This window comes from Ursus americanus, chromosome 21 (genome assembly GCF_024610735.1).
Source record: "Ursus americanus isolate L20-20 chromosome 21, mUrsAme1.1.p, whole genome shotgun sequence".
In the NCBI taxonomy this organism is placed as follows: Eukaryota; Metazoa; Chordata; class Mammalia; order Carnivora; family Ursidae; genus Ursus; species Ursus americanus.
Genome location: NC_142147.1, coordinates 40,456,277 through 40,482,531, shown reverse-complemented (window position 1 = coordinate 40,482,531; position 26,255 = coordinate 40,456,277). Strand labels below are relative to the sequence as shown.

At 52.2% G+C, this 26,255-nt stretch overlaps 2 pseudogenes; one reads left to right on the top strand and one right to left on the bottom strand.

The window, feature by feature from the left end:
• Positions 1 to 10,456: 10,456 nt before the first annotated feature.
• On the bottom strand, positions 10,457 to 11,542 carry LOC123791710 (histo-blood group ABO system transferase pseudogene; annotated as a pseudogene).
• A 6,347-nt stretch (positions 11,543 to 17,889) lies between these two features.
• LOC123791709 (histo-blood group ABO system transferase pseudogene) lies at positions 17,890 to 18,981 on the top strand (annotated as a pseudogene).
• The last annotated feature ends 7,274 nt before the right edge of the window (positions 18,982 to 26,255 follow it).

Sequence of the window (26,255 nt, the reverse complement as noted above, 5' to 3'; positions counted from 1 at the left end):
CGGTTAATGCCATTTGTAATTTGTAAACTGTGTAGGGAGAAGTGAAGAGAACCTGCTGCCGGGAAGGGATGTGGGGGTACAGCATCCGGGCCGGCTAGGGCACCCCATCTGCCCCTACCTCAGAACACTTCGCAGCCCAGCTGCTGATGCATGGGACTTGCACTTTCCCAGGGCTGCCACAGAGGCTGGCCTTGTCTTGCTCCAGGACTAGAACAGAACACAGACAGCTCCCTTGTGAGCAGATGTTCCGGAAACCCAACCTACCCACACGGAGGAAAGGTAGGATGTGAGGGTAAACGGGGGTTGTCCGCGGTGGTTGCCGGAAAGGAAGAGGCCTGGGGACATCACACCCTGTGCTGCTGGGTCAGTCCTTGCCCCCCTTGGCACCCGTCCAGCTGCAGCCATCCCCAGACTCTGGGTGCACCAGGACCCGCCGGAAACAGAGCCCAACCTCATCCTCTCCATCAGGGTCTCTCTTACCCAGACCCAGAGTGAACCAGGCCCCCTGCCCGTCACAACTGAGGTCGCCCCAGGGCTTGGCTCTGAGCAGGCTCTGCTTCCTCGGAGCCCGGGAGCAATGGCCAGGGGCCCTAGAGGCACAGATTGCCTCCGCGGCAGCCCTGGGCTAAGTGCTGAGGAGACTGCAGACCCCAAGCCCTGGTGGTCCCACTTCTGCTGGCAACGAGCATCAGCAGTCCTGGGCAGTGCCCACCTAGTGCGGGGGCACTGCTGGTCCCCAACACCTGCAACCAGGTGCGGAAATCCCAAAGGGACTAGAGAAGGGCCAGTGGCCCCAGCCTTTGCCCTCTGGCGCCCTCGCTTCCGCCCTTTACTGGCCGGTCCTTTTCTGTCACACATTCCAGTGATGAGTCACAAGCATCAGGCCGAACAGTGCAGAGTTTGCCTTGGGTGAGTGGGTAGCTGGGAAGCACCTCAGGTTATGTCCTCCATTCCTAGGTCAGACAGTGAACACACTGCTCTTCATGGGCAATTTAAGGGGAGCTTCTCCCCTTTCCTGACCCAGCTCCCGTTCCCCAAGCAGCTGTCATCCCGCCCCGTGTCCCTCCTCCACTTCCACCAGTACCTTAGTTTTCACTGGCCAGCCCATCACTGCTTCCCCATCTCTTCCCCCGGGGCAGCCAGCACATCTGCAGAGGTGACCTCCCAGTGTCTTCTGGAATTGGGTGTCACCCACATGGGCTCAGCTCCCCATTTCCAGGCTTTCACCTTCCGGTTTCCCTAAGGATCCACAGTGTGTTACCTCATTAACCAGGACCACCCGGTGTGGAATCCAGTCTCTACCAGTCCACCTCCAGTATAATCAGGAGCCCGACCCCAACTCGGAACCATTGCTTGAGCCCGGGAGTCATGCTTCAGTCCCATGTGGAGCCCCTGATGGGCAAGAGCAGAGTCACCCTCCCCAGTGCCCCTGTCCTTACTAGCCAACCCATCACTGGTTTCCCAGTTCCCTGCTTTCCAGCCGCCAGGACGTCAGCCAACTGGGCATCGAGCCTGCCTTTGACCCTGATGAGATTGATGTGGCTACCATGCCCCCCTCCCACGCTCCTCCTGACAGCCCCCCGCACCTGACCACGTTGTCAGCACCGAGCCTCTGGGAAATCAGCAGTGTCAGCACCAGCTCCAGACCTAACCTCTGCGGAAGCACAGGCACCCAGTGCAAGCACAGCCCGCTCAGCTTCTGCACGTGGGACACTCCCGTGTTCCACCTTGGCATCTCTGTCAGCCATCCTCCATCGCAGTGCAGCCATCATCGCGATGCCCAGCACTAGGCGCAGCTCACCTTCTGCTAACATGACTCCAGAGCCGTTTCCTTTCAAGCATCTGCAGCTGCTTTGAGTAACGACCGTCGTGGGGGCAGCACGTCTGCCCCAGTCCCCAGCTCCATGTCCGAAGCACTGGGCTTTAGCTCAGGGCTGAGGGGGACAGCCAGGACCTCAGCTCACGTCGGGGGAGGCTGAGACCTGAACACCAGAGTCCTGCCAGCCTGTAGCACACACAGCGAGCCTCGACTGGGATACGCATTCCTTCTCACCCAATGTCAGACCACCCAGAATGCCCAGGCCGGCGCGCTCGTCCCTATCGGCAGAGAAACCATCGTTGACAACACATGCACCAGAAGACACTTCTGTTCCTCCTGAGTTCAGATCACCTGGAGACCATCCGGCCAAAGCACCGCAGCTGCCGTAAGAGGGGCAACACCACAGCTGCGCATGGAGGGCCCTGTGTTCCCACCTGCAGTCCGAGCGCCTGGGGTCCACTCGTGCAAGCACAGCGAGAGTTCCAGTGAGAGGGGCCAGGACAAGAACGTGGTGGGGAATCAGTGCTCCCTTCCTGTGTCTGCTCAGTGCCCTGGGGGCCCATGTGGCCAGGGCAGACCTGCTCCTAATGGAGAAGCCTCCACCACTGAGAAGCAACCCGGGCCTGAATAGGCTGCTGTTCGTGCCTGCCGTCAGGCGCCGCAGGGCCACCTGGCCAGGGCGCCTCTGGTGCAGTCAGAGGGGCTGGCGCCACAGGTGTGGCTGGAGAAACTACGGTCCGTGAATCCACTCTGGGCACCTGGGTCCATGAGCGAAGGGGACAGGGCGAGCAATTGGAGGCAACAGCACGCTAGCTGTGTTGGGACACACTTTTAGTTCCCCCGTCATTCCGAGCGCCCGGGGAGGCTCACAGCCACAGCACATGTGTTGCAGTCACATGGGACGACGTCACTTTCAGGAAGACACTTGGGGCCTGGCCCCTGGTCAGTGCACTGGGGCCTTCCCGGCCCGAATGCCCCCTTTGACTTTGTAGGAGCCGACACCACGGAGAAAATAGCTGGGCTTCCAGCATGTTTTCAGCTCCCTTCAACTGGATCACGGGTGCCTCTTCAGCGGGTCCATCAAGGGGCAGCCTTGCCTTTGGGGAAGACTTGTCACCTGTCCAGGATTCTCTGCCTATACGGGGTGGTGGCACCAACCCACTGGTCATCTTCTCCTGCAAGAACTAGGCTGTCAGCCACTAGGAAGCAAGAGCCTCCTCTACAACCGGCTGGCAACCGCTGACCTTCCCGCATGGCTTTGCCGTGCTGGGGACAGTCTCAGGCACCCCTGGTTCTCTCAGTCAAACCTCCCCTGTGTTTTGTTTTCCTAGAGCAAGCTGCAGGCCCACAGCTCCGGCCTTTTGTGTGTGCGTCCAAGATTGTGGGTTCCGATGAGGCTGGTCAGAGGGCAACACACTGGCTTGAAAAGGTCCCCTGCGGAGAGAAGGGAGAAATCTGTAAACATCAACCGTGCAACACTCTGCTTGCAACTGTTGGCCTGGAAGACTCAAGCTCTAGGTCGGTTTTCCTCTAGTCTTACAACTGGCAGGACAGCCACTACTACCTACAGCTGCCCCATTCCTGTTGCCCGTTGGCTTCAGTCAGTCTCTATCTTTCTTTCCCAGCTAGGATATACATATACATACATCGTTCTGGTTAATTGGGCCTCTGCCGATCTGTTTGGCTTCTTCAACTCAATGAGGGAGAAAGAACTGAGCTGTACAAGCGGCAATGTGTTGAGCCAAATCAACTGTGGGAAGCCTCTGTGGCCCAGGAAATAGGATGTGGAGGCAGTCCCGCTAAGGGCAGCAGGAGCTGATTCTGAAGTCCGCGCTGTGTCAGGGACAGCAGCCCAGGAGGAAGCGAGGTGCGGGCGGGGGCCACAGGGCATGACTCTCCCTTGCCTCTTCCTTCCGTGCTTCTCCCCGGCCGCCTGGCCTCCATGGAGGCCACATCACCCTTGCTGTGTGAGCGAACCACACTGTACTACTGCAGTCTATTGAAAGCATTTCAGTGTCCCCGTGTAATGTAGACGACGCCAACAGTCCACACACATTCTCACCTCACGCCGAGGGGACTGGCTCGGTGGGGAAAGGAAGAAACACTCATGTCTGTTTCACAAGTTTTAAAAATTTAAGTCAAGGGTCAATATATAGATACTGTTCTCATACTGCTTTAAAGAATCTGAAATCATTCTCTTTTCTGGTCAACAACTGGATAGGTTCTCTTTGGAAAAACAAGTCTTCCCCTCGTCTAACCCACTGAACTCTCAAATCGCAAGAGTTACAACGTACGTCACTCACGCTGGGCTGGCCTTAGAGTCCTGCTGTGTGTCCACTAGACTTTATTGCTGAAAACAGGATCTGTTCTAACACATGCTATAGTCCATAAAATCCACCCTAAGACGCGGGAGCGCAAAAGGCAGGCATTTCCCTCAGCTGCTTACCTGTTACCTTATTACACATTTATTTGCGGTGACCCTACCCTAGACACCGTGGCAGACCCTTGTAGACCCTAGTGATGCGGAGTGTAAAGGGGTCTCTTGCTGCACAGGAATTTACAGTAGAGTGAGAGTCCGACGAATGAACCAAATAGTATACAGGAGGGGGCGGTGCTGGGGATTTCGAAGCAGATAAGGAAGACATAAAACTAAGTCTGCGAGGACCGGAACTCTAATTACACCTCAAGAAGAAGAACAGAGTGGCCAGATAGAGATGGGCTATTTTCAGGTCAGGGAAACACCACATGAAAAGTCAGGGAAGGAAGAGCAGTCACGACCCAGTGGGCACCAGGCAGAATTTCTCCCTGACCACAAGAGGACTCAAGTAGAACCAGTAATGAGTAGAGTATCCTCAAATATCCAGACATGAAGGAAAACATACTCTGTCAGAACCAATGAGTCAAAGCAGAAATAAGAACAAAAAGGGGAAAAGAGTTTAAACCACATGACAATTAAAACACAGCAAATACAAATCTGTGAGATACAGCTGAAGCAGAGTGCTTCAGGAACCCTTGTAGCTTTAAGTGTTTGTATGAAAAAAAGAAGAAACGATTAAAAAGAATGGTTCAAGTTTCCATCCAAAGGAAATAGCAGTAAGGTCTAAAATAAGAAATTGAAATGACACAGCACTGAAAACTAAGCTGATAGAAGAGTTTTTAAAATTTGATAAAATTAATAAACCCCTACTCAGACTGGATGAGAAATTAAAAAGAAAATTCCAGTGACCAAGATTATGAATGTAAAAGGGGGTATGACTGCCCATCGGAGGCAGGAAAATGGTAACAAGGGACCACAAGCCCCTTTCAAGGAAGAAACTTCCGCCTCCAGATGTTTTGGTTTCTTTCCCTGATGAACTCTATAAAACCTATAATGACATTATTTTAGCAGTGTTCCACAAATTCTTTCAGAAAACAGACAAGGAGGCAAGTTTTGCTAACTCACTCTAGGTAGCCAGCACTAGTCACCCTCATCCCAAAACTCACAAGAAAAAAAGAAAAAAAAGCACCGGTGAATATCTCTGATAGCCCTAGAAATCTTTAATAACATTCTAGGAAGTCAAATTCTACCAAATATAAAAGGATGATCTAGCATAATTAAGTGGGGTTTTTCTCAAGAATGTAAGGTTGTTTTGAGTGATTAATAATGCGTTACTGTATAATCACCATATTGAGAGACTAAAGGAGAAAATCATAGGCTCCTCTCAATGGTTGTGGGACAAGTAATTGACAAAATTGACTCCTTTCAGAGGAAAATGCTCAGCAAGGTAGGAGTCGGAGAGTTTCACTTACGTGATAAAGCACATCTACAAAAAACTCCAGTGAACAGCACACTGAATGCTTTTACCCTATGATCAGAAGCTGGGAAAGGATGCCCTTTGCCTCCACTTGTCTCCACTCGGTATTTTCCTGGACCTTGTAGCTAATGTCAAAGGTAAAGAGAACCAATAAAAGATATACAGGTTTAAAAAGAAGGAAAAGTGCCTTTTCTGCATAGAAAACATGATTGCACCTGTACAAAATCCAATCTACACATCTACAAAGAAACTAGAAGGAGGAAGAAATGAATTGAGCCAGTTTCCCGTGTGAAGGTCACATCCAAAGGCAACTGCTTTGTCTGTGTATTACCAAACACCAACACATGTGTAATGCATGTGTACAATCTATGTACATATACACGTATCCTACTCGTGCACTGGAAAAGGTCACATTGCTAAGTTGTCAGTTTCAGTCAGGACTCTGAAAGATGGGCTGTGGAATTGTTATAAGTGATGTGGGTGCCCTTAAGCGGGGCTAGATCCTGCACCCACCTGGTGTGTGTCTCCTGTCCTTGGACCTGGGAGATCATTCACAGACAGCTGTGGAGTCAGCTGCAAGTCTTCCTTAGACAAGAAATGCCCGATGGTGCTATGCTGACCGTTGTTACTCTCTGCAAGGGGAAAAGTAAGAACAAGACAAGGCATGCCGATGAAAAGGAAGTAAATTAGCTTTCTTCATCGAATCACGATTCAGAGAAAACATCATTGTGCATGTAGAAATTCCTAAGGAAACTACAAAGAAACATCCAGAAGGGACGTGCTGGAATGCTATATCTATGTGATCATAGCATTTTCTGTGAACTCCAAATGAACTACTGAAAATAACTTCACAGACCCCATAAAACACTTATGAATAATAAGCAAAAGCTGTGGGTTACCTATAGCCACAAAACTATACAAGGGTGGTCGCAAACTTTCTCTTAACGTCCAGAAAATAGGTATTATGGGCTTTGTGGGTCACAGATCTCTGTCCCATACTTCTGCACGCATGTGTGTATATGTTACAAGTATTTTAAATTGTTAGCATGGTTCTTAGCTCTCCGGTCTTACAAATACAGGCTATGGGTTGAATCTGACCCAGAGGCCTCGGTGTTGGCAGATAGTACAAAATATTGTCAAGAGAAAATTAAAAAGACCTAAATATATGGAGAGACATACCGTCTTTGTGGCCTGGAAAAGTTAATATTGGTAAATTGTCCATTTTGACCAGGACTCTGAAACCTGATCCATGGAGTTATTCTAAGAATGCTGGTGCCCTTGGGGCATACGAGTTTTCAGGGCAGGGGATCCTGTGCCCACCCGGTGCGCATCTCCCTCCCCCGCAGGGGAGGACACAGCCCCCAGACAGCTGTGTGGTTTGCCGCAAGATGCACTTACAAGAGAGATCTGCCATGGAGATGGACTGACAGCTGGTGCTCCCTGCCTCCATCTGGGCGAGACTGAAGCCCGGTGTGGTCAAGGCCCACTTAGCAGTTGAACCGAATTAGCCCCCCTCGAGGTCAGTGCGTGTGCTCATCATAGGTGTGCCCCGAGCTAAGTACCTTAAGGACTATTAAAAAAAAAAAAGTACCACGTGACGTGTACCTGCCCAGCAGTCACCAGGGTCTGATGGTTCCAGGCTGCCTCTGTAGAATCAGACAGCTGGGTCAGCCCCTGGCAGGGCCACTACCACCTGTGTGAGCTGAGGAAAGTTCTAGGCCTTCACTATGGTTTTGCCAAGCTTGTAAAGCTAAGAGAAGAGGCTCTGCCTGGGCCGAAAGGGTGACGTGGGGGCGGCGTCCGGGCAGGTCAGAGCCCCCGGGCTGCCTCAGACACCAGCCGGCCGGGCTGCTCATCCCGCGGCTCAGACTTCCCAGGGCGGCCCCCGAGGTGCGGGCCTCCAGGATGTGCGGCGGCCGCGAGCGGCTCCCGGAGGTCGGCGCCCTGGGCCCGGAGCTCCCCGCGTGGGCGGCGGGCGGCTGCCGTAACCGCTGTGCTCCGCGGCGGCTCTGTCCGCGTCCCTCGGCCCCCTTGCCCGCCCCCCGCCCCGGGCACTGGCCCTGCGGCCGCCTCCCCGGAGCCCTGGGTCCCCCAGTCCCCGGGGCCAGCGCCCCACTTGCCCCGCATCCGGCCGCCCCTGGCCCTGCGGGGAGCCGCCTGCCGGCTTGGAGGGTCTGCGCCCCGGTACTCGGACCCGAGGGAGAGAGCGGAGGACCCAGGGCACCGAGACCTGCACCCAGGTCCAGGAGGCCGGACCCGGTTCCGGAGAGGCAACCCCGCCGTCCTGGAAGGTCCCCACGGAGCGCGGGCGACACCTGGTGCCCCCACCTGCCGCCCCGTGCGCGCGGCCTGAGGCCACCGAGTCCCCAGCGCGGGGCACACGGACAGTTGGTCTCGCCCTTGGCCCTCGTCTCCTTTCCCTCCAGCCCTTCGCCCTCTGTGCGCGCGTTCTCTGTCCTCCCGGGTGTGGCCCTCCGGAGCCGGGCGGGAAGGACGCGCCGGCCACCGTGGGCTCGGGTGCGAGGACAGTCGCTGACTTTTCTACTGAGTCCAGGGATTCGCCCGCACACAGAGGCCTCTCCCTCAGCTTGTGCAGCTAGCTTCCCCCGCCCGCCGGTGCCCTCCCGTGTCCCCCATGGGGCCTGGGTCACCCCGTCCTGCCCCTCACTTCGGACGCTGCAGGCTCCTTGGTCTGCAGCCCTCGGTCTTCCGTCGCCTCACGAGCTGCAGTCTGAGCCCGCAGCCCTGGTGCTCCTCTTGGGGTCCCTCCTCCCTCGCAGGCGGGACTCCGGGAAGAAGGAGCTGTGTTTGCTGGCACCTCCAGTACGTTCTGATAAAGCCAGAGCCAGAGAAAGGCTGCCTGTGGCTACTGACACTCCAACCTCCTGGCTGGTGATGTCGGGGGTGCCATGTATGGTGTTCAATCTTCAAGCAACCCCCTACTACGCACCCAGGACAACCACCTCAGAAAGAGAAAACAGCGGGCCGTGTTCATACCGCGGTCTGGGTCGGGACCTCGATTTATCCTGGTTCTGTCTGGCTTCTGTGCTGAGCTCTCGGCGACCACACAGCCCGGCTCCTCGCCGCCCAACATCTCCCACCAGGTCGCCTGCTGCAGTCACCTCACAGCACAGGACCCCACGCACTCCGAGCTGAGTCACGGCTGTCTGACTAGAACCCATCTACGAATGGAGCAGGGCCAGTCAGGTGTCTGGACTCCAGCGCCAGGTACGGAAAAGAAGGCTCGTGCTAAAAGCCAGTGAAGTCACTTCTAAGTCCAAGAGACAGGTTTTCATGACAATGCTCATCTAGAAATGCATATGTTTTCGGATAATAGGGAACTGGCAGGCCCCTATCAGTTACTAAATTGCTCAACTGAGTGTGGGACCCACGCAGGCAGTGAGGGGGTGGGGGACACGTGGAGGAGACCTGCTCTGCCCCAGTGGACAGATGGCAACGCTCTGGGATGAAGGGGCCAAAGGCCAGGAAAGAGGGGTGGCTTCATGGTCTCCTCCTGCCTGGGCCCTAAAGGGGCTCTTCAACTTCACGGCTTGTTTCAGCTTCTGAAATGAGGAGATCATTTGGCTTAGAGCTGAAGACTTTTGTCTACTGTTTGGAAGAAATATTTGCACGCCATATATTCGAAAAGGGTTAATATCCAAAATATATAAAGAACTCCTGCAACTCAACAGCAAACCAAACAATCTGAATGAAAACGAGACTGAGGATCTCCATAGACATTTTCCCCAGGAAGACATACAGGTGACCCAGAGATGCATGAAAAGATGCCCCACGTCACTCACCAGCAGGGAGATGCAAATCAAAACCACAGTGAGATGTCATGTCACAGCTGTCAGAACAGCTCTTATCAAAAAGGACAAGAAATAACAAATGTTGGCAAGGATGTGGAGAAAAGGGGACCCTTGGGCATTATTGGCGGGCATTTCAATTGGTGCAGCCAGTAAGAAAACTGTATGGAGGTTCTTCAAAAGACTGAAAACAGAACTGTCATGGGATCTGGCAATTCCCCTGCTGGGTATTCACTGAAGAAAATGGAAACACTAACTGTAAAACATGGCTGCACCCCTATGCTCGCTGCAGTATCATTTGCAATAGCCAAGATTTGGAATCTGGGAAACCAATCGACCAAACAACAACCACCCAGGCTCATAGAGAGAACACATCGGTGACTGCCATAGGGGGACTGGAGGGTGTGCAGAAGGGGTTAAGGGGGTCAAAAAGCACAAACTTCCAGTTTTAACTTAGTCATGGCGATGTAATGTACAGCCTGATGACTATAGTTAACATAGTATTGTACATTTGAAAATCGCTGAGAGAGTAGATCTTAAAAGTCCTCACCACAAGAAAAAAACGGGGAAAAGTTGCTAACTATGCATGGTAAGGGATGTTGACTATGTCTGAAGGCCTCCCTCCTTGATCTGGAAAAGACTCATCTCTGACTGTTTGTCAGGACAGGCAGGGAGCACGCCCTCCTCAATGCGGAAGGGTGGTGGAGCACACAGGGAGAGGCTGTAGGCGGCGCAACGCCTGGAGTTCGTACCTGAATGTGAGAGTCAGGCCAGACTGTGTGTGTGTGTGTGTGTGTGTGTGTGTGTGTGTGTGTGTGTGTGTGTGTGTTAGTGGTCGCAGGAGGACAGGGGAGGGCATGGTGTTAGGCCTAAGTCTGGAGAGGTGGTTCTAGGCCTCAACCAGGAAGGGAAAGAAAGCAGAGTCATAGCCTTGATGCCAACACTGGTTTTAGTGAAGAGCCGCGTGCCAGGAGGACGGCCCGGGTGAGCTGAGCATCGCCTGCCTCTCTCTGGGCCCGGCCCGCAAGTTTCGCTCACCAGTCTCTCAGCCTGTAATTCTTCCTCAAGACTTTAAATCTTTTCCGCTTTATGACTTTGGGCGACGTCGAATTCTGGTCTTTCACGTAACTCATTTGCTGCTGATACCACAGGTACTCCGGGGAGAGGACCTTGGAGGGTTTGTGGTAGAGGAAGTATTTGTTCAGGTGGCTCTCATCGTGCCAGATGGCCTCGATGTGGTTGGCTTGGTCGACCATGATCGCTCTGTGGCAGGCCTCGGTGAGCCTGGAAACCTCCGACACGGACCCCCCAAATAGGGCCCCTATGTAATAAAAGTCCCCCTCGTCTTCAGGAATATGCGCTTGCGACTGAGGCCGCCGTTCATAGGGGAAGTCGGCCCGATTGAGCCCATAGTAGCCAAGATGGAGCGTGCCGAACAAGGAGGAGAGGACCTCCACGCCCACGTGGTCGCTGAGCCTCATGTCCACATCTGCACACACGAGGTAGTCCACCTCCCGCTGGAAGCGCTGCCGGGAAAAAGTGCTGAGCATCTCCATGCGGTGCATGGAAATATCCTGCCAGCGGGCATAGCTCTGGATCTTGAGGATGATTATCTGCCTTCCGTTTCGGACATTGAGGTGAGGGACATACTCCGGCTTGTCAGTGAAGACGTAGTAGTTCACCCGGTGTCCTACCATGAAGTACATCTCTGCCGTCTCCAGGAACGCCCTCAGGTAGAGGAAGTATTTTTCAGTGGGAAACACAATTAATCCGATGGTGGCATTCTGGAGCCGGAACTGCTCATTCAGGATGTCCGTGTTGAAAGTCCCCTCCCAGATGATGGGAGCCAGCCAAGGGGTCATGACAAGGACATCTTTCCTAGAGGGTGTTAGAACATCTGGTTGGGGATACACCATCTTTGATAATTTTATACTTTCCAGCCCATAGATTTTGCTAATAACCTTGTTTGTCCTAGCTGAGATGCTTCCTAGTATCTGGTTTCTTGGATTCAGGTAGCAATAGCAAAAGGCCAAGGCAAGAGCTATTAAAAGAAGGACGATCACTCGATGAGGCAAGTAACATTTTGGGTTCTCTGCGACTGTCCTCACCAGCCGAGCCATGGCTCCACTTGCAACTCTTGCAGCCTAGATCTCCTTAGATGAGGCTAAGGACCTGCACCTCCCGAGGTTCCACTTGCAGCAGCCTCTCCCGGGCGGAGTGAGGCAGAACGCATTGACTATACGGTACTCATGCCCCCTGCTTCTCCTGAGGTCCTACCCCCGTGCAAGGAGCCCCTGAGCACTGGGTATTCAGGGTCACCGAGCTGAGTAAGATTCCCAGCCTGGCAGAAGATGGATAAATTCAGTTCTGGTTGAGGTTGTATCAGAATAACCAGGTAGCAGGACTATGGGCCACTAGAACCCTTGGGCCAGCTTGTAGGAGAGAAGTCCAGTCTCCTGAAATAGGCTCAGGAGACTGGCTCATGGAGGCCCCTGAGCAGGTCCAGGACAGAGATTGTGATGAAAGCAGGGCAGGGCTGAACAGGAGGTTAGAGGCTTGTGCTCCAGCCCTCCCTTGACACTCACCAGCTGTGAGACATTTACATAAACACTAAATGTCCTGAAAGTAAAGTTGAGAACAGAATGTCTTCAAGGTCCCATCCAGACAGGCTGATGTGGGCCATCATTCAGAAGGCCTGATTTGGTAACCATGCTGCAAGCAAGAGAGCCCACAAATCAAGGATTGTTTACCTTTATTCCTCGAATAATCACTTAAAATTCCACTGAGTATTTACTTCGCAGATACTAGGGCTTATACTGAGATTAGTCCAGGCTGCTGGACTTTATGGGCATTATATTGCTCACTCCTCAAAACAAGGCTAAGGGATGGATGCTGCACTGTCATCCTGGTCTAAATGGGGAAACGTGCTCAGAGAGATGGGTGACCAGTCCACGACCACATGGCTTAGCGCTGAAGCCAACTAAGCAACCAGACTCCAGGATTGGCCTCTTGGCCACCCTATACTCTGATCCTCTGCCTTGCCCACATGTCCCTTGTAGTTTCCTTTTTCTGGGTTCTTTCCCCAGTCAGTCTCCTTTGGTTCTCTCCCTAATGGTTGCCATGCCAGTTGATCCTAGGCAGGGCCCTCGAGATGGAGAAGGGAACCTGACCCAGTACCATTTTTGACTCATCATATTGCCAACACATATATCTCCCTCTGCAGTCCGAGGCAGTTCCAAGTACATGTGTCTTGGGAAATGAACCCTCTGGCGCAGACTTCTAGCCCCCTGTGGGACTAACTGTTGGTACAGACAGGTCCCATGGTGTGTGGGGAGCGCCTGCCACCTGCACCCTGAAGCTGGCTGGCGCTCTTGTGCTGCTCTGTGACACCTTGTTTCTCCTCTCCCACAGAAGGAGCTGGCTGGAGACACGGTCTTTCCGGACTTCCTGAAACCCTCTCAGGGTGGTTCTGGGCATGTTAGGAGGAGGGAATGAGTGAGTTTCGATGAGTGTCTTAAGAACTTGACACCTTGTCTTTGTGGCCCAGATTGTGACATTTGCCTGGCTGTGTCTAGGAATGTTTGTGTAATCCTGATTGTCACCCCTAGTCAATAATGCTGACATAGTGGCAAAATACCAGGACAACCCAGTGATGTTGCAAATGCCAGAAAGCGGAAGCCCCGCTTCAATGCGAAAATGGCCCCAAGAAGATCAGGAGCATGTGCTTGATGTGCTCGTGGGTCTGGTGCCTCTCTGGGGAATCTGCCCATCCCAGGGCGGTGGCGGAGGGAACCCATGGCTCTGCTGTATGTGGCACTTCCCTGAGAGTCTTGGAGGTTAAAGAACCTCACAGAAGAGGTAGCAGGATGGGGCAGACACCAGTAGTGTAGGAAAAGACCAGGAAGAGAGATAGTGTAGCCTCTGACCACTTGGGAGGTGCTCTGAGCCCTGCCTGCTCAGCTCTGCCAGGCCACTAGCCTGAGACCCGCCAGGTTCCATGAGTCTTTAGGGCGCCACCTGGCCAGTGTGTTACCCTGACCTCTGGCCTTCCTCACTCCAGCCTCCACAGCACAAGTGCCTGGATCCTCTTCACACCATTATCCCTGGCTGGTTCCATTGTCCAAAATTTATGCTAGCACCCCCAACCCTTTGCCCATGCCTCCCTAAAGCCCTCATTTTTCCTCTTTCTGTAGAATCCAGGGGGTTATTCTCACTTGGGTCTGGGCATGTATTATTGTTCCCTGGGCCTCTCATTTACATCTAAGAAATGGGAAAACCCTTTCATTTCCATGGCTGTGGTGAGTGCAAAGTAAAATAATTGGTACAAAGGGACCCTGTCCCAAGCAACTTATGGAGAAAAAGAACAAAGGTATGGTTCTTGGTTGCAGCATAAGTGCTGAGCCTGGCCAGGACCAAGAAATTGCCTCTTATGCCTCAATTTATTCTAATCCCAACCGTGCAATGGTGGACCAAGCTGCTCTACGTACTGTCACTACAAGGTGGGTCTTTTATACAGAGCTGGGTTCCTGGGTTCCAGGGCTTTAGAACCCCTCCTGTGCCTCCATAGCCATGATTCTGGAGCCCTCTCAGGCCTAACCCCCACCACTCTCTTACAGTTCAGTAACAACCCACTGAGAGCTACCTGAGAAAGACCCTGCTAGGCATTCACCCCAGGGACCCTCTCAGGATGAGTGTTTCTGTGATCCTTGTGGCAAGGAGCCTATGGAATATTCTCCGAGCTGGACACATTGACAGTCACTCATCTCCTTGTGATGTGTGCTCGGTAGGTGGCAAGGGAAGGCCGCTGTGCTCACGATGAGATGTGACTCTGGGGCTGCACTCACCCCTCCAGCCCACTCTACATCATGGGTTAGAGGCTGCTTCTAAGATGGGGTACGAGTACCTGCCTCTGTGGAAGGACAGTAGCACGGGGAGGTTGTGGGCAGAGAATCTGCACTCCCACCAAGTGCATGTGAACCAGGAGATATATTCCACTCCTCTCCCACTGCAGGGGCTTACCATCTCCAGGCCTCCTGAAAAGGTCCTAGCCACCCAGATGAACTGGACGGGCACACGGTCCTGGATAAGGACTCTGACCAATAGATGGGTGTACGGGTATGATGGGCGCCTGTCCAAAGATGAGGAAGAGATAAGTGGAGGCTAGTTTGTCCTCACAACATAGGTAATATACTGGCTGTTGCTTAACTTCCACAGAACTTCCTGAAGACTCCTGGGCACCAGTGGAAACTCTCAGGGTTGTCCATGTGCTCCCTGCCCTCTCACTTCCTTCCTCCAAACTGTAGAAGCTTTATCTACTCTAGCGTTGGGGGAAATACCACGACAGGCTATCCTACGTCTTTGATATACAAATGTAGGATTTGGAGGTAAAAGCCAGAATTTGTTTTTTCATATCTGCTTCTGACATATCATTTCCTCCATAATCATGGAAGCCCCACCCTATTTTCACCTAGGCCTACCTGAGTTCATGTGCAGCTGAGGTGGACAGGTCCCCCACCCTCCCCCAGCAGACATACTGCCTCCTCAAACACTTGTATCTCTCTTTACGGGTTGGTAGCTTTCTCCACCACGTGGGAGCGTGGTGGGCCATTGTCAGGCTCATTCTGGAAGTGTGGGGGTAGTTAATATACACAGAGAAACCTTTAAAAAATACACACCTTGATCTCTAGTGGGTTAGTTCTGAGGTAAGTTCCACACTGTCTCTGAGAGGGGTCCCAGTAGATTTGAGACGTAGTTGCATAGCCATGGCTTTTCTCCCTTGTTCACCCTGAAATCACATCCCAAATGAACATCCTGTCTTCACAGCTTTGTCTCAGAGTTGTTTATGTAGCAAGAACACAACTTATATAGCGAACCAAGTACAGCTGCCCAGCAGGCAGGAAAGGCTACCAGATAGAAGGCCGGCGAAGAGAGTAGGGAGAAGGGTAGGGACAGGACACGGCTGTTGATCCTTCAGAGGGAATCTTGGTTGGATAGAGAGGTTTTCTAGGGACCTCTAGGTTTATCTAGAGGTGTTTCTAGGTCTCTAGGTTTATCGAGGGACCATGCATTGTAGATTCCCAAACTGTCCTGCCGGCATGTTATTATGGTACCCTTCTAACCTCAGACCATGGGGAACCTCGGGATTCCAGGCAGAAGGATGCACTAGCCACTTTGCTCAGGGCCTGGGGTCCAAGCAGAGAGAGAAATATGAAACAAACTCTGGGTGCTCCCATCACAGAGGCAATAGGATTGAGATATGTTCCCCCCCCCAAAAAAATCCTAGATCCAGTACACAGCTGTATACAGTACTCATGCCAGTTCTTGTGATGGAGGTTGGCAATGGCAAATACAGTACGTGGATTTGCTTTTATCTTAGCTGGAAGATTCTCTTCAACGTCTTTTTTTTTTTTTTAAGTATAAAAGAAGGATAAACTTACTCGACAGAGTTCTTCTTGAGGTCACTTGAGGGATGCCCAGAAATCTCCCATCCTTACTCAAAACATTTTCCCAATTACTCCCTAAGCAAACTTTTATGCTTTCACTTTGGGTGTTATGGATCAGTTTTCTGTGATTGTGCCAACATTCAGGTATGGGAGACACTTGAGGCCTCAGTCATTTTATTGTAGTAAAATATTCACTACATAAAATTTACTGTGTGTTAAAGTCAGCTGTGTCTTCTGCTTGCAAGTAGTGATTTTATGAAGAAGAAATCCTGGCCATGCCCTGCAGGGCAGTGCCCCTCGTTCACCCAAACCTGGCATGTCCGGGGACTGTCCCATGTGTGTCGCTTACGCCCTGCTGTTGCATCTGAGTCACTTTTCCCTTCAGGGCAGTTGTCTGCGCTGACTCTCTGCCCATTGTGGGCTAATGCTTGCTCTCTGTGGTGTTAGAGGGACCCAGACAGGCCAACTCTGAGGAGGCGGGTCCGCAGGGGGAACTTGTGAGCAGGGCCGAGGGGTCAGCAAAACTTGGGCTGGGCCACCATCTGCTGGGTCCCCTGGAGTGCTGAGCTGGCGGAAGGTTGTGAGGCAGGGTGCTCTCCTTCTTACGCACAGTTAGGCAAATGTCACAGTCCAGACCACAAAGAGAAGATGACTGCCATTAGAAGACACTCCCAACACGCTTCCCTCCCTCTTCCAACATACTCAGCGCTGTCCCGAGAGGGCTTTATAATCCCGTGAAAACCCCCATCTCCAGCCACCACTTGTGCGTGAAAGCAGGAGCGAGGTGTCACAGAGCGGTTCAAGAGCTTGGTGCAGGGGGCAGGTGCTCCTTATCTGCCAGGGGACCCCCCCCTTCTTTTAAACCTGCTGTGGGTTCCACGGTGCGGCAGGAGCCGTCTGCGTCCGAGGCTTCGTTTTCTGGGAGGTACATGTTTGGAATCTTCCCGGACACTGGAGGGAGGAGATGTATGAAATGGCAGTATAAGCCCGGAGACAACAGTGACGCCTAAGGGAGAAAAACCAAAGACTCTGACTTTTGAAAGAACCCAGTAAGGGAAACCTAAAAGACACCAGCGAGACAGAGGGTCAGAATATAGGATATTCTCAAGTCTGGCTGCTAAGGCCGCTGCAGCGCTTACCAGCCAGCCGTGTGCTCGTGGGCCTATCACCGCCTCTCTGAGGCTGTTTCTCCATCCGTACGACACGGAGAACGTAGCATCCAGCCTCCAAGCTTATTGTGAGCATTGAACAAGATAACACACACTGAGCAGCCTAATCCTAACAACAGGGTAAGGCCAGTAACATAAAAAGCATATGCTAGTAATTTTAAGTAATTATTAAGAAAATAAAAGAAAACAATTTCCAGTGTGTAGATCTGTCCCCTTCACCACGGCTCCCAAATCAGTCCTCTGAAGGGTGGCCCATGTTAGCTGCATGGATATGAGCTGGAAGACAGTCTGATCTTGACTTTGTGGGTTTTTTCAGGAAACTCGGTGCTTAGCTCACAGCTGTTAAGTGCCAAGGGAAGGCCAGAGCATAAGTCCTGACCCCCCGGTCAGGCTCTGGTGGCTACTGCCCTGCCCTGCTTTCATCATAATCTCTGGCCTTGACCTGCTTAGTGGTCTCCTTGAGCCAGCCCCCTGAATCTGTTTCAGGAGCTCGAGCTCTGACTTGTCTCCTACGCACTCGTCCTTAAGTTCTAGCTGTCTGTTGACTAAGTCCTGACACCTGGTTTCTTAGCACCTCAAACGAAACCGGAATTTATTAAGGTCTCTTTGGCTCCTGTCTTTCTCCACAGGGCAGCCAGGGTGTTCTTGTGCCCAGGGGCCCACTTGCACCAGGTCCAGGCCTCGGCGTAGCCTGGGCTGCTGGACTAGTGAGAGGCAGTGTGAGTGTAGGCGCTTTAGTGCTGGGTGGTCAGCTTCCCCTGGCCTCAGGGAGACCACTGAGGCGGGAAAATCAGGAGAGACAAGTATCCTCGTATCTTGGAGGAGGCTAGAGGTGCATCCTTCGGACCTGCCGGCATGGCCCAGCTACAGCAAATCCTGGCTGCGACACAGAAATGCTATTCGCGTCATCGAGTGACCTCTCTTCTTCTCCTAGCACTCATCATGACCTTCCTCGGCTATAAGGGTTACCTGAACCCAAGAAGCCAGAAGCTGGACAGCATCCAGGCCGGTGTAAGCATGGCTATCAGAGAACACAATGGCCTGCGAAGTGTAAAATTATCGAGGATGGTATATCGCCAGCCACAGGTGCTAACACCCTCTAGGAAAGATGTCCTTATCATGACCCCGTGGCTGGCTCCCATCATCTGGGAGGGGACTTTCAACATGGACATCCTGAATGAGCAGTTCCGGCTCCAGAATGCCACCATCGGACTGACTGTATTTTCGGTAAAAGCATACATGATCTTCCTGAAGCAGTTCTTGAAGTCGGCAGAGATGTACTTCATGGTAGGACACCGGGTGAACTACTACGTCTTCACTGACAAGCCGGAGTATGTCCCTCACCTCAACGTCCGAAACGGAAGGCAGATAATCATCCTCAAGATCCAGAGCTATGCCCGCTGGCAGGACATTTCCATGCACCGCATGGAGATGCTCAGCACTTTTTCCCGGCAGCGCTTCCAGCGGGAGGTGGACTACCTCGTGTGTGCAGATGTGGACATGAGGCTCAGCGACCACGTGGGCGTGGAGGTCCTCTCCTCCTTGTTCGGCACGCTCCATCTTGGCTACTATGGGCTCAATCGGGCCGACTTCCCCTATGAACGGCGGCCTCAGTCGCAAGCGCATATTCCTGAAGACGAGGGGGACTTTTATTACATAGGGGCCCTATTTGGGGGGTCCGTGTCGGAGGTTTCCAGGCTCACCGAGGCCTGCCACAGAGCGATCATGGTCGACCAAGCCAACCACATCGAGGCCATCTGGCACGATGAGAGCCACCTGAACAAATACTTCCTCTACCACAAACCCTCCAAGGTCCTCTCCCCGGAGTACCTGTGGTATCAGCAGCAAATGAGTTACGTGAAAGACCAGAACTCGACGTCGCCCAAAGTCATAAAGCGGAAAAGATTTAAAGTCTTGAGGAAGAATTACAGGCTGAGAGACTGGTGAGCGAAACTTGCGGGCCGGGCCCAGAGAGAGGCAGGCGATGCTCAGCTCACCCGGGCCGTCCTCCTGGCACGCGGCTCTTCACTAAAACCAGTGTTGGCATCAAGGCTATGACTCTGCTTTCTTTCCCTTCCTGGTTGAGGCCTAGAACCACCTCTCCAGACTTAGGCCTAACACCATGCCCTCCCCTGTCCTCCTGCGACCACTAACACACACACACACACACACACACACACACACACACACACACACACACACAGTCTGGCCTGACTCTCACATTCAGGTACGAACTCCAGGCGTTGCGCCGCCTACAGCCTCTCCCTGTGTGCTCCACCACCCTTCCGCATTGAGGAGGGCGTGCTCCCTGCCTGTCCTGACAAACAGTCAGAGATGAGTCTTTTCCAGATCAAGGAGGGAGGCCTTCAGACATAGTCAACATCCCTTACCATGCATAGTTAGCAACTTTTCCCCGTTTTTTTCTTGTGGTGAGGACTTTTAAGATCTACTCTCTCAGCGATTTTCAAATGTACAATACTATGTTAACTATAGTCATCAGGCTGTACATTACATCGCCATGACTAAGTTAAAACTGGAAGTTTGTGCTTTTTGACCCCCTTAACCCCTTCTGCACACCCTCCAGTCCCCCTATGGCAGTCACCGATGTGTTCTCTCTATGAGCCTGGGTGGTTGTTGTTTGGTCGATTGGTTTCCCAGATTCCAAATCTTGGCTATTGCAAATGATACTGCAGCAAGCATAGGGGTGCAGCCATGTTTTACAGTTAGTGTTTCCATTTTCTTCAGTGAATACCCAGCAGGGGAATTGCCAGATCCCATGACAGTTCTGTTTTCAGTCTTTTCAAGAACCTCCATACAGTTTTCTTACTGGCTGCACCAATTGAAATGCCCGCCAATAATGCCCAAGGGTCCCCTTTTCTCCACATCCTTGCCAACATTTGTTATTTCTTGTCCTTTTTGATAAGAGCTGTTCTGACAGCTGTGACATGACATCTCACTGTGGTTTTGATTTGCATCTCCCTGCTGGTGAGTGACGTGGGGCATCTTTTCATGCATCTCTGGGTCACCTGTATGTCTTCCTGGGGAAAATGCCTATGGAGATCCTCAGTCTCGTTTTCATTCAGATTGTTTGGTTTGCTGTTGAGTTGCAGGAGTTCTTTATATATTTTGGATATTAACCCTTTTCGAATATATGGCGTGCAAATATTTCTTCCAAACAGTAGACAAAAGTCTTCAGCTCTAAGCCAAATGATCTCCTCATTTCAGAAGCTGAAACAAGCCGTGAAGTTGAAGAGCCCCTTTAGGGCCCAGGCAGGAGGAGACCATGAAGCCACCCCTCTTTCCTGGCCTTTGGCCCCTTCATCCCAGAGCGTTGCCATCTGTCCACTGGGGCAGAGCAGGTCTCCTCCACGTGTCCCCCACCCCCTCACTGCCTGCGTGGGTCCCACACTCAGTTGAGCAATTTAGTAACTGATAGGGGCCTGCCAGTTCCCTATTATCCGAAAACATATGCATTTCTAGATGAGCATTGTCATGAAAACCTGTCTCTTGGACTTAGAAGTGACTTCACTGGCTTTTAGCACGAGCCTTCTTTTCCGTACCTGGCGCTGGAGTCCAGACACCTGACTGGCCCTGCTCCATTCGTAGATGGGTTCTAGTCAGACAGCCGTGACTCAGCTCGGAGTGCGTGGGGTCCTGTGCTGTGAGGTGACTGCAGCAGGCGACCTGGTGGGAGATGTTGGGCGGCGAGGAGCCGGGCTGTGTGGTCGCCGAGAGCTCAGCACAGAAGCCAGACAGAACCAGGATAAATCGAGGTCCCGACCCAGACCGCGGTATGAACACGGCCCGCTGTTTTCTCTTTCTGAGGTGGTTGTCCTGGGTGCGTAGTAGGGGGTTGCTTGAAGATTGAACACCATACATGGCACCCCCGACATCACCAGCCAGGAGGTTGGAGTGTCAGTAGCCACAGGCAGCCTTTCTCTGGCTCTGGCTTTATCAGAACGTACTGGAGGTGCCAGCAAACACAGCTCCTTCTTCCCGGAGTCCCGCCTGCGAGGGAGGAGGGACCCCAAGAGGAGCACCAGGGCTGCGGGCTCAGACTGCAGCTCGTGAGGCGACGGAAGACCGAGGGCTGCAGACCAAGGAGCCTGCAGCGTCCGAAGTGAGGGGCAGGACGGGGTGACCCAGGCCCCATGGGGGACACGGGAGGGCACCGGCGGGCGGGGGAAGCTAGCTGCACAAGCTGAGGGAGAGGCCTCTGTGTGCGGGCGAATCCCTGGACTCAGTAGAAAAGTCAGCGACTGTCCTCGCACCCGAGCCCACGGTGGCCGGCGCGTCCTTCCCGCCCGGCTCCGGAGGGCCACACCCGGGAGGACAGAGAACGCGCGCACAGAGGGCGAAGGGCTGGAGGGAAAGGAGACGAGGGCCAAGGGCGAGACCAACTGTCCGTGTGCCCCGCGCTGGGGACTCGGTGGCCTCAGGCCGCGCGCACGGGGCGGCAGGTGGGGGCACCAGGTGTCGCCCGCGCTCCGTGGGGACCTTCCAGGACGGCGGGGTTGCCTCTCCGGAACCGGGTCCGGCCTCCTGGACCTGGGTCCAGGTCTCGGTGCCCTGGGTCCTCCGCTCTCTCCCTCGGGTCCGAGTACCGGGGCGCAGACCCTCCAAGCCGGCAGGCGGCTCCCCGCAGGGCCAGGGGCGGCCGGATGCGGGGCAAGTGGGGCGCTGGCCCCGGGGACTGGGGGACCCAGGGCTCCGGGGAGGCGGCCGCAGGGCCAGTGCCCGGGGCGGGGGGCGGGCAAGGGGGCCGAGGGACGCGGACAGAGCCGCCGCGGAGCACAGCGGTTACGGCAGCCGCCCGCCGCCCACGCGGGGAGCTCCGGGCCCAGGGCGCCGACCTCCGGGAGCCGCTCGCGGCCGCCGCACATCCTGGAGGCCCGCACCTCGGGGGCCGCCCTGGGAAGTCTGAGCCGCGGGATGAGCAGCCCGGCCGGCTGGTGTCTGAGGCAGCCCGGGGGCTCTGACCTGCCCGGACGCCGCCCCCACGTCACCCTTTCGGCCCAGGCAGAGCCTCTTCTCTTAGCTTTACAAGCTTGGCAAAACCATAGTGAAGGCCTAGAACTTTCCTCAGCTCACACAGGTGGTAGTGGCCCTGCCAGGGGCTGACCCAGCTGTCTGATTCTACAGAGGCAGCCTGGAACCATCAGACCCTGGTGACTGCTGGGCAGGTACACGTCACGTGGTACTTTTTTTTTTTTAATAGTCCTTAAGGTACTTAGCTCGGGGCACACCTATGATGAGCACACGCACTGACCTCGAGGGGGGCTAATTCGGTTCAACTGCTAAGTGGGCCTTGACCACACCGGGCTTCAGTCTCGCCCAGATGGAGGCAGGGAGCACCAGCTGTCAGTCCATCTCCATGGCAGATCTCTCTTGTAAGTGCGTCTTGCGGCAAACCACACAGCTGTCTGGGGGCTGTGTCCTCCCCTGCGGGGGAGGGAGATGCGCACCGGGTGGGCACAGGATCCCCTGCCCTGAAAACTCGTATGCCCCAAGGGCACCAGCATTCTTAGAATAACTCCATGGATCAGGTTTCAGAGTCCTGGTCAAAATGGACAATTTACCAATATTAACTTTTCCAGGCCACAAAGACGGTATGTCTCTCCATATATTTAGGTCTTTTTAATTTTCTCTTGACAATATTTTGTACTATCTGCCAACACCGAGGCCTCTGGGTCAGATTCAACCCATAGCCTGTATTTGTAAGACCGGAGAGCTAAGAACCATGCTAACAATTTAAAATACTTGTAACATATACACACATGCGTGCAGAAGTATGGGACAGAGATCTGTGACCCACAAAGCCCATAATACCTATTTTCTGGACGTTAAGAGAAAGTTTGCGACCACCCTTGTATAGTTTTGTGGCTATAGGTAACCCACAGCTTTTGCTTATTATTCATAAGTGTTTTATGGGGTCTGTGAAGTTATTTTCAGTAGTTCATTTGGAGTTCACAGAAAATGCTATGATCACATAGATATAGCATTCCAGCACGTCCCTTCTGGATGTTTCTTTGTAGTTTCCTTAGGAATTTCTACATGCACAATGATGTTTTCTCTGAATCGTGATTCGATGAAGAAAGCTAATTTACTTCCTTTTCATCGGCATGCCTTGTCTTGTTCTTACTTTTCCCCTTGCAGAGAGTAACAACGGTCAGCATAGCACCATCGGGCATTTCTTGTCTAAGGAAGACTTGCAGCTGACTCCACAGCTGTCTGTGAATGATCTCCCAGGTCCAAGGACAGGAGACACACACCAGGTGGGTGCAGGATCTAGCCCCGCTTAAGGGCACCCACATCACTTATAACAATTCCACAGCCCATCTTTCAGAGTCCTGACTGAAACTGACAACTTAGCAATGTGACCTTTTCCAGTGCACGAGTAGGATACGTGTATATGTACATAGATTGTACACATGCATTACACATGTGTTGGTGTTTGGTAATACACAGACAAAGCAGTTGCCTTTGGATGTGACCTTCACACGGGAAACTGGCTCAATTCATTTCTTCCTCCTTCTAGTTTCTTTGTAGATGTGTAGATTGGATTTTGTACAGGTGCAATCATGTTTTCTATGCAGAAAAGGCACTTTTCCTTCTTTTTAAACCTGTATATCTTTTATTGGTTCTCTTTACCTTTGACATTAGCTACAAGGTCCAGGAAAATACCGAGTGGAGACAAGTGGAGGCAAAGGGCATCCTTTCCCAGCTTCTGATCATAGGGTAAAAGCATTCAGTGTGCTGTTCACTGGAGTTTTTTGTAGATGTGCTTTATCACGTAAGTGAAACTCTCCGACTCCTACCTTGCTGAGCATTTTCCTCTGAAAGGAGTCAATTTTGTCAATTACTTGTCCCACAACCATTGAGAGGAGCCTATGATTTTCTCCTTTAGTCTCTCAATATGGTGATTATACAGTAACGCATTATTAATCACTCAAAACAACCTTACATTCTTGAGAAAAACCCCACTTAATTATGCTAGATCATCCTTTTATATTTGGTAGAATTTGACTTCCTAGAATGTTATTAAAGATTTCTAGGGCTATCAGAGATATTCACCGGTGCTTTTTTTTCTTTTTTTCTTGTGAGTTTTGGGATGAGGGTGACTAGTGCTGGCTACCTAGAGTGAGTTAGCAAAACTTGCCTCCTTGTCTGTTTTCTGAAAGAATTTGTGGAACACTGCTAAAATAATGTCATTATAGGTTTTATAGAGTTCATCAGGGAAAGAAACCAAAACATCTGGAGGCGGAAGTTTCTTCCTTGAAAGGGGCTTGTGGTCCCTTGTTACCATTTTCCTGCCTCCGATGGGCAGTCATACCCCCTTTTACATTCATAATCTTGGTCACTGGAATTTTCTTTTTAATTTCTCATCCAGTCTGAGTAGGGGTTTATTAATTTTATCAAATTTTAAAAACTCTTCTATCAGCTTAGTTTTCAGTGCTGTGTCATTTCAATTTCTTATTTTAGACCTTACTGCTATTTCCTTTGGATGGAAACTTGAACCATTCTTTTTAATCGTTTCTTCTTTTTTTCATACAAACACTTAAAGCTACAAGGGTTCCTGAAGCACTCTGCTTCAGCTGTATCTCACAGATTTGTATTTGCTGTGTTTTAATTGTCATGTGGTTTAAACTCTTTTCCCCTTTTTGTTCTTATTTCTGCTTTGACTCATTGGTTCTGACAGAGTATGTTTTCCTTCATGTCTGGATATTTGAGGATACTCTACTCATTACTGGTTCTACTTGAGTCCTCTTGTGGTCAGGGAGAAATTCTGCCTGGTGCCCACTGGGTCGTGACTGCTCTTCCTTCCCTGACTTTTCATGTGGTGTTTCCCTGACCTGAAAATAGCCCATCTCTATCTGGCCACTCTGTTCTTCTTCTTGAGGTGTAATTAGAGTTCCGGTCCTCGCAGACTTAGTTTTATGTCTTCCTTATCTGCTTCGAAATCCCCAGCACCGCCCCCTCCTGTATACTATTTGGTTCATTCGTCGGACTCTCACTCTACTGTAAATTCCTGTGCAGCAAGAGACCCCTTTACACTCCGCATCACTAGGGTCTACAAGGGTCTGCCACGGTGTCTAGGGTAGGGTCACCGCAAATAAATGTGTAATAAGGTAACAGGTAAGCAGCTGAGGGAAATGCCTGCCTTTTGCGCTCCCGCGTCTTAGGGTGGATTTTATGGACTATAGCATGTGTTAGAACAGATCCTGTTTTCAGCAATAAAGTCTAGTGGACACACAGCAGGACTCTAAGGCCAGCCCAGCGTGAGTGACGTACGTTGTAACTCTTGCGATTTGAGAGTTCAGTGGGTTAGACGAGGGGAAGACTTGTTTTTCCAAAGAGAACCTATCCAGTTGTTGACCAGAAAAGAGAATGATTTCAGATTCTTTAAAGCAGTATGAGAACAGTATCTATATATTGACCCTTGACTTAAATTTTTAAAACTTGTGAAACAGACATGAGTGTTTCTTCCTTTCCCCACCGAGCCAGTCCCCTCGGCGTGAGGTGAGAATGTGTGTGGACTGTTGGCGTCGTCTACATTACACGGGGACACTGAAATGCTTTCAATAGACTGCAGTAGTACAGTGTGGTTCGCTCACACAGCAAGGGTGATGTGGCCTCCATGGAGGCCAGGCGGCCGGGGAGAAGCACGGAAGGAAGAGGCAAGGGAGAGTCATGCCCTGTGGCCCCCGCCCGCACCTCGCTTCCTCCTGGGCTGCTGTCCCTGACACAGCGCGGACTTCAGAATCAGCTCCTGCTGCCCTTAGCGGGACTGCCTCCACATCCTATTTCCTGGGCCACAGAGGCTTCCCACAGTTGATTTGGCTCAACACATTGCCGCTTGTACAGCTCAGTTCTTTCTCCCTCATTGAGTTGAAGAAGCCAAACAGATCGGCAGAGGCCCAATTAACCAGAACGATGTATGTATATGTATATCCTAGCTGGGAAAGAAAGATAGAGACTGACTGAAGCCAACGGGCAACAGGAATGGGGCAGCTGTAGGTAGTAGTGGCTGTCCTGCCAGTTGTAAGACTAGAGGAAAACCGACCTAGAGCTTGAGTCTTCCAGGCCAACAGTTGCAAGCAGAGTGTTGCACGGTTGATGTTTACAGATTTCTCCCTTCTCTCCGCAGGGGACCTTTTCAAGCCAGTGTTGCCCTCTGACCAGCCTCATCGGAACCCACAATCTTGGACGCACACACAAAT